At 40.7% G+C, this 18,162-nt stretch overlaps 1 non-coding gene across 1 annotated transcript; it reads right to left on the bottom strand.

Annotated features, from left to right (window-relative positions):
• Positions 1-16,851: 16,851 nt before the first annotated feature.
• LOC145641405 (small nucleolar RNA R71) lies at positions 16,852-16,958 on the bottom strand. The gene has a single exon (XR_014115434.1). It is a non-coding gene; the product is annotated as a small nucleolar RNA R71 (small nucleolar RNA).
• Between the last annotated feature and the right edge of the window lie 1,204 nt (positions 16,959-18,162).

Below are 18,162 nucleotides of genomic sequence, written 5' to 3'. Positions count from 1 at the left end.
AAAACTACAAAAACACTAGAAAACACTAATTAGTAATAAAAGTGGCTCTAAAGAGCCAAAAATACTACTAATTATTACCAAGGGACGGGGGTAAAACACTATATAAATTGGACATATCAATACAATGTAATTGAAGATCAAAATAAAAAAAATTGAGCAAAAAATTCGCTAAATCGACGAACTCAGGTCGCGGCGGAGAGGTCGATGTTAGAGAGAGAAAATGAGGACGCGAAGAGAGAGAAAATGAAAGGAAGAGAGAGAGAAATAAAGTAGCACTAGTAGAAAAATACAAATAGGCAACCCCCAAATGGCACCGGTTCAGGCCAAACCGGTGGCCAAAACCGGTCTAAAAATGGGCGGCATATTAGACCAAGAGCGATTGCACTGGTTCAGCTCAAACCGGTGCCAAAAATGCAACGGGGACCGGTTTGAACCGGTGCCACTGAACCGGTGCCATTTAAAAAAAAAACCCCAGCCTCTTTTCCTTCTTTTTTCTTTTTCTCTTTCATTCATTTCGGCTGCTTCAATTCTCTTCTTTCTTCACTGTTCGATTCCTGCAAGCCCTCACATGCGAAACCCCTCACTTCACCTGCACTCTTTCCGCCACCGTCGCCGGCCACCATCACCGCCGCCACCCCTGCCCTTCTCTTTCTCCCTTAGCCTTCTCTTTCTCCCCTGCCGTGTTGTTTCTCCCCTCAACCCCCTCCACCGACCTCATCTCTTCTTTTCCCTCTTCATTCCATGGGAGCGCCACCGCCCTGAAGGTCGCCGCCGCGCCACCGCAGCGCCGACCACGGCTGCTACTCAATCTCTCCTCCCTTTAAGCTACATTAAACTACAATAATTTGAGTGTTTTAGGTATAATTTTTTTTCTTTATTCACAATAATTTTCCATTTATGTACTTATATTAATTTGTTTTGCATGTTGAAGAGTTGTTAGGCAAATTAAAATTTAGGTTAGAATATACTTTTACTTCAATTTGTTTCAATTATTGGTTTTTTTATTGGGAAATTGTGAAAATATTAGAAATTAGTAACCTTGTTACACATTTAGTTGGATATTAGTATGTTTTAATGGTTAATTTAATTTGTTTTGATGTGTAATTTTGAATATAGTAGAGAATATTAGCGTTGTTACTTAATTAGTTGAAATTTGGTTTGTTATAATGGTTAGTTTTAAGTTGTTTTGATGGGTAATTTTGAATAAATTAAAGATTAGAAATCTTGGTATTAAATTAGTTGAATTTTGGAATGTTTAAATGGTTAATTTAAAGTTGTTTTGATGGGTATTTTTGATTAAATTAGAGATTAGTAACCTTGTTACTAAATTAGTTGAATTTTGGAATGTTTTAATGATTAATTTTAAGTTGTTTTGTATGGGTAATTTTTAAAAAATTAGAGATTAGTAACCTTGTTAGTTTAGCAATTTTGAATAAATAAAATGAATTTTGAACAAAGTAGTGAATACATAGTTTAGCAATTGTTAGTTTGACGAATGATGTGTTTTAGCTTAGAAATAAGTTAGTGAATTGACATGTTATGAGAAAGAAATAGCTAGTACATACATAATATTTAACCTAATTTTTGTTTTTTGTTTTTTTTAATATATAAATTCATATGTGAATTGAAGCACGAGTTTAGCTTGAGGACTACATATTGAGCTCAAGTGGGTAGTTGCTATATTGGTATGACTTATAAACTTTACTTAGCTATATTTCTTTCTATTTATCCATTTAATAAAAGTTTATTCATGAAACTGCAACTTGTGTATTGTTTAATTGCAAATAAATACAACAATATATAGAATACTTGCATCATCATATGCCTAGATTCCCGTTCAAGGCTTTCTCATTAGGAGAAAGTCTTGAATAGTCATGATGTGTCTATTTTATATAGTATTTTACCCCCGTCCCTTGGTCACAATTAGTAGTGTTTTTGGCTCTTTAGAGCCACTTTTATTACTAATTGGTGTTTTCTAGTGTTTTCGTAGATTTGGTTGACTTTGCAGGGATTTGCACTTTTGGAGCATTTTCCCGAGATATTATGGAGCAATCACGAGCACTGGAGAAGCACGACCAGTTTCTATAGTCCAAGACCGGTTAGAGCCATCGAACCAGTGATTAAAGGCTCGGTATATGTGATATCGGGGCATTTGGACCGAGTATTCAAGACCCGAAGAGGAAACCCAGATTGGCCCGAAGAATTGGAGCCCAATTGTAGTCCAATTAGTGGCCCAAGAGAGCCGCCCGGCCAAAGAGGCTGGCTCCCGAAGGCGCGCTCGGCCGGGCGAGGGAAGCAAAGGTCGGCGCCCAAAGACGCGCCCGGACAGGCGCGAGACACGTAGCTGATGAGCAAAAAGGGCGCGCCCGATCGGGCGGTGCCTCGCCCGATCGGGCGCGTGTTATTATTAGGAGTTAATTTCGACGTTTAAGTCTGTTTTAGTTTAGGATTCTTACGGAGTTGTAGGCGTCGTTTGAAGTGCGCCTACGTTAAAAGCACGTTGTGAATATGCTTGGCACTCATAGGAAGTGGGAATTGACACATACGATTAGGGACAAATAAAGTAGGGAGCCGCCAACAAGTTTTTAAGGAACTTGTAAACCGTTCACGGATCATAAAAGGCAACCACGATAAGGGACAACGATAGGCAACAACGATTGACCCGTGAAGGTTACACCCCATTCATAATCCATGAGATTACTAACTCCATATGGTTCGGAACCACGAAAGGAGGATCGGGGATGATGGTACGAAGTGAGTCATGGAGTCACATTCGCCCGTATTGGCCTCTACTCGATTCTTATATTGAAAAGCATTCCTGTGATCTCAATGGCATACAAACAATAATTCAATTCGCTCCAAACTATTATTTAACTAAATTGGTTCAAAATTAATGCAACATAATTCTAAAAATTTGGTGATCACTTCAATTAATAACAAGATTAAAAAGGATCCTAAACCGGTTGTCCAAATTATCTTATTAGGCGTGATTTTCAATTACATATTCCCTTTAAACATGCAATATGGTGATCAAAATAAATAATAGAATCAATATTAATATAAAAACCAATTTAATCATAATTCCAACAACATAAAAATCGTTAGAAAAATAATAATAATAAAAAGAGCATGATCCTTACTTTGAATCTGTTTGCTTGCAACTACAAAATAATAAACGAGTTAGTAACTTCAAGGAAATAATAAAACAATAACTAAATTAAATTAAATAAAATAAGGTTGATTTTGGGGCCAAACCCTCAAACGATTCTACCTTTCACGCCTTGGCTTAAGGACAGAACCTCGAGTGAAATATGGACTCCTTTGAGTGCTTGAAGAAGGAATTTTGAAGTGAAAAGGGTAGGCTAGTGTTTAGGTTAATAGCATAGAAGAGAGAAAATAAGAATAATAAAATTCTGGTTGCCCCGTTCATCAGAAATGAGGGGGTATTTACAGGGAAAATGTGCTGAGGGAGCACACGGAACCCTAAAATGATAAAAACCCTAAAAATGTATCCCGTGACACGGTCAGACTGTACCGTGACACGGTCAGACTATACCGTCAGACGGTACACTTTCCCGTGACGCGGTACAGTTTTGGAGTAACGCGGGAAATTTTCAGAAAACGGAATGAAAAACGCGTTAAGGGTTTACGCGGAAAGGACACGGAACATCCCGTGTCACGGCAAACCTCCCGTGTCACGGGAAGTCCCACCGTCAGACGGGAATGGTTCCCGTGACACGGTCAGACTGTACCGTGACACAGTCAGTTCCAGTCCATTTTACCGTCTAAATTCATTTTTAACCCTAATTTCTTTCGGCTTTTTAAGTGCCGATTGATAATTTCGGGCTTTTTTCTGACTTTTATTATTCGAGCTAAAATAAGAAAATAATAAAAATAAATAAAATAAAACGTTTGGGCCAAAAATAACTAATAAAATAATAAAATAAAAAGGTTTGGGCTTAAAATTAATTAATAAGCTTGGGCTAAAATTAAAACTATGCTTTTACCAAACATCGAGACTGATCCATGGACCTTTCAAAAAATATGAATTTAACAAAATACGATTTTTTAAGCACTCTCGGGATTAAATATTAAACCCGACCAATAGTGGCGGTGAAAGGTTATTTATCATCGGGTTTGGTTTTGGGGAGACATTTTTAGGTGTCTACAGAAGCCCCCACTTTGACTGAGTTTGCAGAAACGTCAGTTTCGAAAACGATAGTCAAAGTAGCCGATAGGGACGGAGAATGATTTAAGACGTTCTGCGATCCTAGATCATTCTGTGCACGCCGATACCTGCAGAAAAATGTTAATTCCACAGATAAAAGAGTAAAGGGATAGAATACGTATCTGGCACCAGTGTGTCGGTGACAAACGAATTTGGCAGCTTCCTAAGCTTGAAGGAATCTACCGAGTGACATTGATTGAAACGCTTTCCATGCTTGAGGAAAGCCGACTGAAGAGTTTGGCAGGTTTCTAAGCCTGAAGAAAACTACCGGATAATACCTTCCATGCCTGAGGAAGGTCGACGAACGAATTTGGTGTCATTCTATGCTTGAAGAATTCCACCGATAATGCCTTCCATGCTTGAGGAAAGCCGACAAAGGAATTTTGTGGTTTTCTATACTTGAAGAAAAATCCACTGATGATGCTTTCCATGCCTGAGGAAAGCCGACTTGGCGGTTTTCTATACTTGAAGAAAAATCCACCGATAACGCTTTCCAAGCCTGAGGAAAGCCGTTAATTGCTGAAATTAGTAAGTGAATGCTTAAAATGCCGAAAAATAGGCTTCGACGCTTGCCAGGGGTAAAATGGTGATTTTAGTCCCCCTTATATATCAGTTGGGATTTTCCGCGAAACTGTAGCGAAAAATAATCGCCCAATAAACTCGGAAAATCAGTCAAACTAGTCAAAAAGCCAAGAATATTCCCTGACCAAGCACAGTTTTGCCGCGCCACGTCAACAAGTTCCCGTGACACGGTCAAGGCTTCCCGTCAGACGGGACTAGAATCCCGTGTCACGGGACTCCCATTTTCGACCCTCTACAAACATTCATGTAAGTTTCCTTTGATTTTTGCTTTGAATTTGCTTCACATAAACAATTTCATGACAAACCCTAAAAATCAATTTGGGTTTTTTTTTTTATTTTTTTTATTTTGAAGCTTTATGTTGAAATTCTTGCCATGATTTTATTTGTATATGTATACATGTGTGTTTGTGAGAAATTTGGGACAAAAATTTCATGATTTGATGGAGAATTGAGCAAATCACCATTTTTGGGTGCTACTTTGTGAAATAATGTTCATGTTTTGAAATGGTGAAAAAATGGTGGTGAATCTTGTGAAATGATGTGTTGATTCATATTTTGCATATGTACTATATTGTCATGGAGAACATAGTATCATGCGGCTAGGAGAACTGTAGTATTAGTTTGTCATGGAGAAACTAAATACCATAATTTTGCCAATTTTTAGCCTTGAGGTAAAAATTTAGCATATAATTCAATAAACAACTAAATAACTTAGGAAATGATGCTAAGTATTTAGATTTTTATTATAAATATGCAACTTGAATTAAATGTTTAGGAAATGATGCTAAACATTTAGATTTTTATAATAGCATGCCTAGACGACGATATTGCGACCTTTCTACCCGCGGCCGGCGTCGGGCTTTTCGGGAGGACACTCCCACTGTCCTTGAGGGCGTGGACGACGACGTCTTGGAGTCCGAGCCTCGGACTTCTACGAGTAGGAGCAGGTGGGTTCCACCTCCGCGGATCCCAGACCAGTTGGTTTTCTGCCGTGAAAACCACGTCTCTCACCGCGCACTCTCCGGCATAGTCGATGGCACACTTCGCCAGTATGGTTCCGGGGCCGGTGATTTGATCCCTCGATTTCACCAGGTCATTACGAGGGATCCTGCTACGAGCGTCCTATGGGAGTCGTCTGGCTTGGTCGATTTCTACGCGGCGGTTGTAGGGTTTCGCAGCCCCCGGGGTTGCGGCGCGACGGTTGTTCGCGCATTGTTGGAGTATTTCTGGGATACTACCAACACGTTTCACTTTGCTTGGGGGGAGATGACGGTGACACCCCTGGACTTCAGCATGATCAGCGGACTGCGCTTCACTGACCGGGCTGTAGGCCAGATGTCCGATCTATCTTGGACATCGGCTGAGGTAGCTGATTTGTTGGGTCCGGTTGTTCAGCACATCAGGACCCGACCGGTGTCTCGAGGTGGTCCTAGGAGTGGACGATCGGAGTCGGCTTCAGTTCTTGCTCGCGGCTTCGAGATGGAGGATACGACGGCCGAGCAGCGGGTGCAGATCTTCATCTTGATCCTGATCTCTATGACCCTCTCTCCCGACAGGAGTTCACGCGTGCTCCTCTGCTACCTCCTCTCTTTGGCCAGGATTCCCGAGATAGGATCCTACAGCTGGGCCAGTCTTGGGTACGCGGATCTCCTTCTATCTCTACGTCATGGCTGTCGTCAGCTGAATGACGAGTCCCCTATCACCGTTTACGGCCTGTGGAGAGTCCTAGAGGTGATGATCTTTTCCCTTCTTGTTTCATTTCAGCTTGTTCGATTCGTGTGCTGAATGTTATTTTTGTTGCAGCTATGGTTCTACGAGTACTTCCCAGGCTTGGCTCCTCGCCGGCGTCGGGGAGCGGTCCATGACTTCCCCGTCGGGGCCAGCTGGCGTGACCGAGGAGAGTCACGGGTGGAGTCTGTTCCGGCACTTCGTGGGCTACTACGCCGAGGCACCTCTTCCGTTGGCGTAAGGATTAGCTTTGTTGCGTTTTTTCCTTCTGATGTTGTTTCCGTTGTTTCACGCCTAACTTTTTATGGTTTCCAGGTTCCCATCAATGTCCAGTACCGTCCTTGGGCCAGGATGACTGATCTACCCGAGGCCCTACGTCTTTCAGTGTACCGTACCATTTTGGTTGGTACTGGGCGCTTCGTCTGGTATTTGGGGGAGCGAGTCGTCCGTCAGCATAGCGGCGATCGCTTTGTGGTGCCTTCATCCCCCCCAGGGTCGATGCTGGACTCCCGCTTGATCAGAGAGTTGATTAACAGGGGAGAGCGCTACACTCTTCCATGGCAGGAGCTCGTTCACATGGAGAGCGACTATGCGCGAGATTTGCTTCCCTCTCTGGCTCCTCCACCCCGTCTTCCCGAGGTATGATTTCTTTCGAGAATCTTCTTTGCTAGTCTCTGTTTTAAATAGTCGAATAACCTGATTATTCGATCATATTTTCAGACGACCATCCACCCTGTGGGGAGGATTCAGATTCCTCCTCAGTCTGTCCGCTACCCTGGGTCGATCGGTATCACGGAGGACCATATTTCTCACGCGCCGGAGGGTTATAGACAGGCGCAGGAGTCAGTGCCCGAGGTTTTTGAGCCGGTGAGTTTTCTTCGACGCATTATCCACTCTTTTAATGCTGCTTATTACTGATTTTTCTTTGTTTTATCCTCAGCCTAACCGCCCGGAGGTGATCGGAATCATGAAGCTGGTGGACGCGCTGAAGTATTGCATCATCAAGCTTCGACGTGGGGCGAGTTGTCGGAGCTCTAGCGACGTTCTTGAGGTATCGCTTATTACTTTTTCATTTCTACCATTTGTTTTATTTTGCATTGTTGACACCTTTTGATTTTGTGTCTTTCAGGAGCGACGGAGGTCCCGCTCGCGCTCGAGGCCTAGAGGCTCGGACGAGGAGGAGCTTGGTCGTGGTAGACGATCTCCTGAGGCTCACCGGCGTTCTCAGCGAGAGCCTCAGACTACTCAGCCATTCCAGGAGGCTCAGTGGCAACAGGGTCAGTCTTCTCAGCGTCAGTCATTTTCACAGCCTCCAGTTCCCGAGTTTGGGTCTCCTTTGGATCCTGGTTCATTCTCGGCTCCATTATCCGGGATTCCTCCACCGCTGTCGGGCTTGTTCTCGGTTCCGATGTATGGGACGATGCCTTCGCCGACGATTCCAGTATCTTTGGGCCAGTCTACTCCGTTTTTCGATTGGACGGGTCCTGCCTTGAGCTTGGCTACTGCCGGGCCTACGGGGACTAGTAGGGACGCTACTCCCCGTACTCGGATGGTCGAGGGACTCTTCGGTTCGCCGTTCCCATACACACAGGGTGGACCACATGCACAGGGTCGAGATGAGACTGATTCTGATTCTAGAGATTTTTGACCGAGGGTTTTTGTACATACTGTGATGACACTTGACACATTTATGTATTATGACTCTTTGTACATTATTTACAGTTTATATATCTATTATTGTGTGTATTAGTGTGTGTTTGAGACTCTTTGTGTGTGATTGTGTATTTATTAACGACACGACGAAAAACATAAGTGGAGTAATGGAGGGTACCGACCTTCCCCAAAAGAAAAGAAATAAAAAAAGACACTCAAAATGAAATTACTTTCCCCGAAAGAAAAGAAAAGAAATAAAAACAAAATGATGAATATAAAAAATATCTTCCCCAAAATAAAAATAAAATAAAAAATAAAATCTTAAAATAAAATAAAGATAAAAATAAAAAAGGTGAGAATTTTATTAGAAATAAAACTCTCAGAGAAGACTGAAAAATAAACGTTAAAGATAAGAAAATATAAAAAATCCGGATAGATACGGAAAAGATGAAAAAATAAAGCGCGTAAAGTGCCGTGACACGGCACTGTTCACCGTGTCACGACAAAACCTTCCGTGTCACGGCAAAGGTTCCCGTGACACGGTGGAATTTCCCGTGTCACGGGACGCGTATTATTCAGCGGTTTGTTTTACGCGTGGGAAAAGATAAATTCTGGGCAGTTTCGAGCGCATTTGCTATAAAATAAGACCAGATTATTCACGATATGCATAATTACGAAACACAAAATAATTTAGAATTTCATATTTCAATAATCATGTCTCAGAATTTTGATAATACATTGCGCGACTGGTCTTATTCTTTGACCAATGCTGAAAAAAGAGAGTTAGAATTATTTCATGTCAGGGGTGTGCTAGCCCTGCGACATGTAGCTATTGAACATGATTTTCTTAGAGCAGCATTAGATTATTTGAGTCCAGAAACGCACTGTTTCAAATTTGATTATGATGAAATCTGTCCTCTGCCGGAGGAATTTGGTGCAATCTTTGGATTTCCTGCTAGAAATCTTATAGCCATGCCTACCTTACGTGAATATTATTACCAAGACTTTGAACGCCATATGAATCTAACAGATCCAGATTTAAATAGAATTGTTTGTGGTAATGAAGTAGACTTAGAAAAACTTGCTAACTTATATTTTAATCGTCCTATCTCTGAGTCTTATCATGTATATCGTAGAAGGGCATATATTTTTTGCATGTTTAGCAAGTTACTATTTGCAAACGGTAGGGTAGGACATGCTTGCCTAGCGTCTGTGCTTGAGCATGTAGAATCCGGAAGATCTCCTATGCCAACGTGCCTTGGAGAAACATTTCGTGGCCTTGACGAGGCAAAAGCTGACTGGAAAGCCATCAGGAAGGGCTCTCTGGTATTATTACAGGTAAAAATACGCTCCGAATAGCCTCCGTGACACAAAACAGGCACCGTGTCACGGTTGGGGTCTGCCGTGACACGGTTAAAACTGCCGTGTCACGGGAATCTGTAGTATTTTTTTTTTTTCGATTTTGATTAATTTTCTTTTTTTTTTCTTCTTTTTTTTTTATTTTTTTATTTTTTTATTTTTTTTTTGCAGATTTGGTTGATGGAGCGTTTGGAATTATTTGAAGCCCCCGACGATATTGAAAAATATGGCCCTAACGACTTAGTCCGTAGGAAAAAGAATTACTCTGCGAACATGTCGTACGAAGATTGGAAAAATTTCTTTGCAAAGAGGGAATTTTCCATTCGTTGGGTGGTGCCTTGGTGGAGGCTTACTAGGATGGTTGGCACGAATGAAACTCCATATTGCCGTGTTCCTAGTATCTCCAAACTGACCTTTTACTGTCCCTCTCGACTGATGCGGCCGTATGGACTTGAACAAGTAATTCCACGCTATAACGATAGTCCTCGTGAAGTATCGTTGCATGAAAGTAACGTTCACAAGTACGAGGCTTATTGGATTGGAAGACCATTGTGGACCGTTTCTGCAAGTGACCAAGCTCCTCCTCCTTTATCTAGTGCATACAAGGCATGGTTGAACCCTAGAAGTAGGAGGGAACGATTCGGATCACGCAAGTCTGATTTAAAGAGTCGTCTTGGAGATAAGAAAGCTCCTCTTAAAGATCGCCTAGGTCCGAGAACACAAGGAATTGAGTTTAAGACCCCTAAGATGCCAAGAAAGAAGACCTATGTGAAAGGAAAGGGTAAAGAAAAGATGGTGTATAGGGAGAAACAACCGAAAAAGTTCAAGAAAGGTGAAAGGGGTGAAAGTTCAACTAGGGGTGTGACGGTTCGGGCTACAAAAGACACACTAATGGTGAAGGCCGACCTAATTGAGCAAGAGAAGGATGTTCCTAAAGAGAAGAGAGATTAGATCAATAGTGCTTTGCATTTTATTATTTATAATTTTTATTTAAAATAAGGCATATGATGCCAATACTTGTAGTCGCATTTATTTAAATAATAGCACATTTATTTCAGCCTTAAAAATAAAAATTACAATGACTTTTATTCATTATTTAATTATCCGAGTCAAGGAGTCGGACGCAATGGAAGAACGAAAATAAAAACTCAAACAATAAATTCGCAACGAATGCGCCAATAAATAAAACGGGAAACTGAAAATCCACCGTGTCACGGTTAAAGGGTCCCGTGACACGGTACAAATTCCCGCATCACGGCAAATTTTTTGTTTTTTTTTTTTTTTTTTTTTTTACTGACAGAGGTGACGTGGCACGGGGCATTTTTCCCGTCAGACGGGATAAATTCCCGTGTCACGGGAGGTTCCCTTTCTTTTTTTTCGTTCAGAGGTTGCCGTGACACGGGAATTTCTCCCGTCATACGGGATTGAATCCCGTGTCGCGGCATTTCCCCCCCCCCTTTTTTTTTTTTTTTTTTTTTTTGTCGTGACGCAATGCTGAACTGACGCGGATATTTAATCAACAGAGGGAGGATTTTTTTGTATTTTAAAGTGGCCGGGCCCCCTTGAGGGGTTGCCTACGTATCCTAAAAAGGAATCAGGCCAGACGTAGCTTTATTCTCAGGTCGAGGTTCTAGAAATGGTCCGATTGGCATAATCAGTCCCTGACCATGAAGACGGTCATAAGCAGCATCATAAGTCATTCCCAAAGGCGTATAAACCCTCCTTTGCCTTTGGAATCTTTGAGGAGGAGCATTAAGGGCCATCACATCATTGATGTTGATATTGTTGGTAGCATTATTGGGCTTAGAAGACGAAGAAGAAGGAGTGTCGTTCTTCTTGTTTTTCCAAGTGCTGTTGTTATTGTTGCTACCAACAGACTTCATCAGTTCATCTTCGATATTGATTCCAATATCGTATACAGCTTCAAAGGTACTTAAAGGCAGAAACTTCAAGTGTTGCTTGTATTTATGCGTCAGATTGGCAATGAACAAGCGAACCATTTCCTTCTCCTTGGAAGGATCCACCAAGAGCGCAGCTGTTTCTCTCCACCTGCTTAGGTAAGTGGTGAAGCCTTCATTCTCTTTCTGTTTGAGAATGGAGAGTTCACGTTCAGAAGTCTTGGCCTGGATGTTACACTTGTACCGGTTCATAAAGCTTTCAGCAACATCTTCCCAGGTCGCGACATGCTTGGATTCCAGAGAATAGAACCACTGTTGACAGGCATGCTCTAAGGAAAGAGGAAACACCGTAGGGAAGAGTGTCACATCTACTCCCTTAAGAGCCATAGTTGCAGAAAAAGCCTTCAAATGGAAAAGTGGATTATCAGTAGGCTTGAACTTGGGAATATCAGCAGTGGAAAACTTCTCAGGAAGCTTCTCTCTTATAGACGAGGAGGTGATAGGCTGTTCCACATAAGTGAACTCTTTCGGAAATCTTGCTCATTTGTTCCTTGATCTTATCCATCGCAGCAGTAGTGACACTGTTTTGCTTGTCTTGCTCTACAGTGCTGACCCTAGTATTGAGTGTCTGCATCATGTTAGACAATCTTTCGATTGTCCTGTTGAGGTTCTCGATGTCTTCCTTAGTGGCCATTGGTTGAAAGTAGACTGGAGACGGATCTTGTGGAGATGACTGAGGTGGTTTCCTTGTACGCCACTTTGGTATAAGAGGTTGTTGAGGTATGGACTCGAACCGTAACAATCTACCCTTGCTTCTTGCCCAAGCGCTGTGACACCGAAACAAACATACCTTTAATGACCAAACTTAACCTTAACCTATCCGGATTAAAAAAGAAAAGAAAAAAAAATTTGAAGCTCTACTTATTATTTTTTTTTTTAAAAAAAAAGAAAAACTTGGGAGGATACCATCCGACTTACTCCGAAAAAAATGACACAAAAACGAGACTTCCCTAAAATACGGTCAAAAGTGGTGCACGACTAAAAAAAGTGTGTGGACATAACATGTGAGTGATTAGGTGAGGTTATAGACGCGTGTTTTGACCGTATAGCTAGACACGACTCAATACTGGACACAAAAATCGAGAAAAAAGACTGACGGGACACTTTCCTGGGCACCGTGTCACGGTGCAGACTGGCGTGACACGGTGCAGCCTACCGTCAGACGGTAGACTGTCCCGTGTCACGACACTGTTCACCGTGACACGGCAGAACATGCCGTGACACGGTGCGCAATTCCAGGTCAGTTTTGTGATTTTTTTTCAGATTTTAATCGATTTTAAGTCCGTACTAATTACTATGTGAGAATAAAAACCCTCGGTCATGGGTTAAACAAAAAGAGAAAACGCATGAGGGTTAGCACCAAATAACCACATAGCATTTAGGCACGATGATGTAAAAAAAGTTCGCAACCTAAAGTCAAGATCTATGTTCAACTATTGGTCAAGCTTTTGGGTGTCAAAGGGTACCATGGTTAAGAGTTTGGACGCGTTAGCAAGGCAGCCTCCCTTGAGGGTGTATGCCAACGGGCGGCTCCGCGAGTTCGTGATGAAATCGAACTCGACTCCATGGTTTGGGTGGATTTAATGACTCGGATGAACCCTTATTGCCATGAGCGTTTTCGGGTTGATAGAGCTTAAATCCCCCGGGGCTAAGACGCATGTAGAACACATACGTTTTTTTCAGAAAAATCGAAGGAAGTCGACTGTGAGAAAAGAAAATAGGCCACCGGACTGATTTTAGGACTGTCGTGACACGGCAGAAATTCCCGTGTCACGGTACAGTGTACCGTCAGACGGTACATTGTACCGTGACACGGCAGACTCTGCCGTGACACGGCAGTCAGAAAATCTGACTGGTGCCCTGTTTGCTTTTGCGCGCAACCAAGTTGTCCAATTTTTCCTACGGGACAGACCTGAATGCGACGTTAAAACATCTATGCAGATGCAAAAAATGCCAAATTAATCACAGGAATAATTTTTCAAGAATCTTTCAAGTCTCATCCAATCATCTTAATTAAATACCGATCACTCAAATCGATAAATAATTAAGAATCCTCCCCAGTGGAGTCGCCAAATTCTAGGCGTCGTTTGAAGTGCGCCTACGTTAAAAGCATGTTGTGAATATGCTTGGCACTCATAGGAAGTGGGAATTGACACATACGATTAGGGACAAATAAAGTAGGGAGCCGCCAACAAGTTTTTAAGGAACTTGTAAACCGTTCACGGATCATAAAAGGCAACCACGATAAGGGACAACGATAGGCAACAACGATTGACCCGTGAAGGTTACACCCCATTCATAATCCATGAGATTACTAACTCCATATGGTTCGGAACCACGAAAGGAGGATCGGGGATGATGGTACGAAGTGAGTCATGGAGTCACATTCGCCCGTATTGGCCTCTACTCGATTCTTATATTGAAAAGCATTCCTGTGATCTCAATGGCATACAAACAATAATTCAATTCGCTCCAAACTATTATTTAACTAAATTGGTTCAAAATTAATGCAACATAATTCTAAAAATTTGGTGATCACTTCAATTAATAACAAGATTAAAAAGGATCCTAAACCGGTTGTCCAAATTATCTTATTAGGCGTGATTTTCAATTACATATTCCCTTTAAACATGCAATATGGTGATCAAAATAAATAATAGAATCAATATTAATATAAAAACCAATTTAATCATAATTCCAACAACATAAAAATCGTTAGAAAAATAATAATAATAAAAAGAGCATGATCCTTACTTTGAATCTGTTTGCTTGCAACTACAAAATAATAAACGAGTTAGTAACTTCAAGGAAATAATAAAACAATAACTAAATTAAATTAAATAAAATAAGGTTGATTTTGGGGCCAAACCCTCAAACGATTCTACCTTTCACGCCTTGGCTTAAGGACAGAACCTCGAGTGAAATATGGACTCCTTTGAGTGCTTGAAGAAGGAATTTTGAAGTGAAAAGGGTAGGCTAGTGTTTAGGTTAATAGCATAGAAGAGAGAAAATAAGAATAATAAAATTCTGGTTGCCCCGTTCATCAGAAATGAGGGGGTATTTATAGGGAAAATGTGCTGAGGGAGCACACGGAACCCTAAAATGATAAAAACCCTAAAAATGTATCCCGTGACACGGTCAGACTGTACCGTGACACGGTCAGACTATACCGTCAGACGGTACACTTTCCCGTGACGCGGTACAGTTTTGGAGTAACGCGGGAAATTTTCAGAAAACGGAATGAAAAACGCGTTAAGGGTTTACGCGGAAAGGACACGGAACATCCCGTGTCACGGCAAACCTCCCGTGTCACGGGAAGTCCCACCGTCAGACGGGAATGGTTCCCGTGACACGGTCAGACTGTACCGTGACACAGTCAGTTCCAGTCCATTTTACCGTCTAAATTCATTTTTAACCCTAATTTCTTTCGGCTTTTTAAGTGCCGATTGATAATTTCGGGCTTTTTTCTGACTTTTATTATTCGAGCTAAAATAAGAAAATAATAAAAATAAATAAAATAAAACGTTTGGGCCAAAAATAACTAATAAAATAATAAAATAAAAAGGTTTGGGCTTAAAATTAATTAATAAGCTTGGGCTAAAATTAAAACTATGCTTTTACCAAACATCGAGACTGATCCATGGACCTTTCAAAAAATATGAATTTAACAAAATACGATTTTTTAAGCACTCTCGGGATTAAATATTAAACCCGACCAATAGTGGCGGTGAAAGGTTATTTATCATCGGGTTTGGTTTTGGGGAGACATTTTTAGGTGTCTACAGGAGTATAAATACTTCTCCGTAAAACGAGCTTAACATCTTTCTTTACTCTTCTTTACTCCCTCTTAATCGTTTTCTTATATTTTCTCTCTCTACTTAGCTTTTAGATTAGTTTCTTTTTCTTATACCTTTGTTCTTAACTCTATTCTAAATTCCAGATTTATTTTGGTAACGATTTCTCTTCTCTTAATCTTAGTTGTTTATTTTATTCCTTTAATCATGTCTTATTCTATTGCTTTGATTAGGTTAGTTTTTATTATGTGTGAGTAGTTTTATTTCTAGGGTTTGTGGGGATCCATAAATAATATGAAGGGGTAATTTATTGTTGTTGATTGTCAATGCTAGATTAATTTCCTATTGATTGATTTAATGCTCTATGACTAGATTAGGCCTGATCTTTTATGCATGAGTTTGACAATATCGATTCGAGATTCGACAGATGAGAATTGATGTTTAGGTCTAGTTTCAATAGGTAGGTTAATTTATAAATGGTTAAGTCGAGATTCGAAAGATGAGATTTAATACCGGTAAATTAATTGTGTGATTGTAATACGTAGCGAAAGCCCTTTATGATCTGATTAATGTATGCATTGATGATTGATTATTATGTTTTACCTTGGAATATTATTTATTTGTGAACCTATGCCCTAGATCCTTTTATTCATTGTTTTCTCCCTATTCTTAATCTTCGTAGTTTAGTTTCATATTCAAATTTATATATTGGTTACTTCATAATCTATATTATATTAGTTAATTAGGAATAGAAAGACTCGTTTCTCTGTGGATTCGACCTTATTACTTCCCTATCTACATTAGTTAGAGAATTTAGGAATTACTTTTGATTTGGGGATACGACTTTACCCTGTCAAAATTTGGCGCCGTTGCCGGGGAAACGGTTTTATTTTTGTTTCTGATTATTTTTGTAGTCTAGGTTATTTCCTTTTGTCTCAGAGAATGTTAGTTCTTTGAGGCAAGTCTCATATTTGCTTTTAGTTTTTTGTTTATGCCCAGGTGTTCCAGATCAAGGTACATCCCATTCGATCCTGAGATCGAACGATGCTTCCATAAACAGAAAAACCTTTACAAGCAAATTCTGGCGGACTCTGGTGATAATAATAATCACCGCGATCCTCCAACTGGTTCTAGCGATTCAGAGGTATCATCAGATCCGGAATCAGAGATGACGGCTCCAAAGAAGCTTAGTGATTACTCACAACCAAAGCTTACAGATTTTCCACATCTCACTCCCACTCCGGTTCTTGATGGGGTACAATTTGAGATTAAACCCCAATTTATAACGATGATAGAGAGGAAGCAATTTAGTGGAGCCAAGGGTGAAGACCCAAATCTTCACATTGCAGATCATTATCAATATTGTAATACCATCAGGCAAGCCGGGGTCACACAAGACCAAATCAGGGAGATTCTCTTTCCTTTCTCTTTAACTGGAAAAGCTAAATTGTGGTTTAATGGTTTAAATAGAACTGCACTTGGTATAACTGACTGGGAAACTCTTGTTTTGAATTTTTATAAAAAGTATTATCTTGCAGAGAGAACAACCGTACTAAGGAGTGCAATTCAGAACTTTGCCCAAGAAGCCGATGAAACTTTATATGAGGCTTGGGAGAGGTTCAAGGACTTACAAAGAGAATGCCCCCATCATAATTTAGCACAATGGCAGTTAATCCAAGCCTTTTACAATGGCATTGGAAATTCATCTAGAATAATTTTAGATTCTGCAGCTAGTGGGAGATTTATGAATCTTAATGTTGATGATGCAGGTCAGGTTATTGAAGATATGGCGATACATAATTCCCAATATAGGAATCCTAGAGGATTTGCTAACAAGGAGAAGCATAGTGTTGACTCTGTATCCTTTTTGCAAGCTTAATTGACCTCTATCTGCCAAAAATTAGATAATCTTAGCACTGCTAATGTAGCTAATGTTTATGCAATTAATAATAATACTAATGAGGCTTTCTGTGAAAATTGTGGAATTATAGGTCATTGGGAACAAGATTGCAGGAGTTCCGTGGAGCAAGTTAATGCCTTTCAAGCTTAAGGCAGAATAGCCCATACTCCAACACCTACAATCCTGGGTATCGTAACCATCCATACCTTTCCTACCGGAGTACTAATGTTCAAAATACACCACCACAAGAACTGCAGGCGTCACAGCAACAACAACAAAAATATTACCATCCCAATGCTAGCCAGAAGAACCAACCACAACAACCCTCCTCATCTTCCGACCCCGCTTTGGTAGAAATTAGAACGATGCTGGTTAATATGCAGAAGCACATGGAGAGTAGAGATGCGCAAATTGATTCAATTCTAGCATATAATAAAATTGTAGATAATCAAATTGCGCAACTTTCCGCTACTCTACAAGCCCGCCAACAGGGAGCTCTACCGGCACAACCGACCAGGCCTACGGATCAAGCCTATGCAATTACTCTAAGGAGTGGTTCAAACTATGAAGGGCCCCCTATGCCCAGAGTTGATGAACCTGTTTTATTAAATAATGCTAATCTTGATTCCGTTAAACCAGACAATGTAGCTAATATCCCTACAGGGCTAAAGCATAGTACTAACATATCTAATTCTACATTGCAAGGTACGACTCCAGAGAAGGTGGCCACTCCAGATAAGAGAAATAATGCTCCAAAGGCAGTTATCAAACTTCCATTCACCAATCGTCACTTGAAGACAAACTTGGATAAGTAGTTTGGTAAGTTTCTTGAGATGGTAAAAGATTTGAAGGTAACAGTTCCCTTCACTGAATTAATCACACAAATTCCTTCATATGCAGAATTTATGAAAGAAATATTGACAAGAAAAAGGTCTATTAGTGAGGTAGAGACAGTAGCTT

This window comes from Chenopodium album, chromosome 7, assembly GCF_948465745.1.
Source record: "Chenopodium album chromosome 7, dcCheAlbu1.1, whole genome shotgun sequence".
Lineage (NCBI taxonomy): Eukaryota > Viridiplantae > Streptophyta > Magnoliopsida > Caryophyllales > Amaranthaceae > Chenopodium > Chenopodium album.
The sequence above is the reverse complement of the archived record's forward strand: the minus strand, read 5'-3'. Positions and strand labels throughout refer to the sequence as shown.